This window comes from Atta colombica, unplaced genomic scaffold, assembly GCF_001594045.1.
Source record: "Atta colombica isolate Treedump-2 unplaced genomic scaffold, Acol1.0 scaffold153, whole genome shotgun sequence".
In the NCBI taxonomy this organism is placed as follows: Eukaryota; Metazoa; Arthropoda; class Insecta; order Hymenoptera; family Formicidae; genus Atta; species Atta colombica.
Window position 1 is genome coordinate 1,244,298 of NW_017259243.1, and position 895 is coordinate 1,245,192.

Below are 895 nucleotides of genomic sequence, written 5' to 3' on the forward strand. Positions count from 1 at the left end.
GGTTAAAAATATTGCATCACCCTTCAAAACAAAATAGAAAATGTAAGTAAATCATTAAGTTCACTTTCTTTCAAGTTGTTTATATGTATAAAGTCCAACTTAAAAAAAAATGCATATTGTCTATTATTCGGCTTAAAAAATTACTAATACACAGTTATTAAAATGCTTGTTTTAATACAATTTGAAATGTATCATTATTATCAATATTTTTTAAAATAATAACGTTAGTTTATAAATATTTTTTATCTATAAACGTCAGCAACATATGTCATGCAAATGTATTATTCATCTCCCCTCTCTATAATCATGTTTGTGTCATTAGTCAAATATCATCGACAACTTAAAAAAAAAACTGCTATTAACAGAATCATCTGAGGTATTTTTATATCCCAGCGACGAAAAAATGTGAATTGTTTATTTTTTACGAATCTGTAAATATGCAATTCCATCGAAAACTCGCAATAAAAAAGCGCGTTGTGTGTATCCTTATTTTTTAGAAACACTGTCATAATAAACTATATAATACGTTTATATATGTATTCCGTTTAATATTTGTTTGGATTCTACTTACTTTCTTTCAAAAAATTATATGTTTTTAAATAATAAATTGAAAAACAATTGATGATATACTTGAGCGTGTTAAGAACGCCAGAATATGCAATATTGAAAGCAAATAAAAGCTACTAATATTTAAAATTTCATTGCTAATTTTAATTTAAAATTTTTTAAATTTTAACAATATCAAAGCATAAAATAACAGTATTAAAACAGTAATAAAATTTGATAAAATGTACGTCTTTCTTTATTTAACGATTTCCCTGTTTCTAATAAGTGATGCAATACTTCTTATAAATACTATAAATATAAAATTTATGTATTTATATTGTAAAATGTA

At 22.9% G+C, this 895-nt stretch overlaps 1 protein-coding gene across 1 annotated transcript in view; it reads right to left on the minus strand.

The window, feature by feature from the left end:
- Positions 1 to 895, minus strand: part of LOC108685513 (receptor-type guanylate cyclase Gyc76C-like) — a 103,590-nt gene that overhangs the window by 8,925 nt on the left and 93,770 nt on the right. The window lies entirely within an intron of this gene.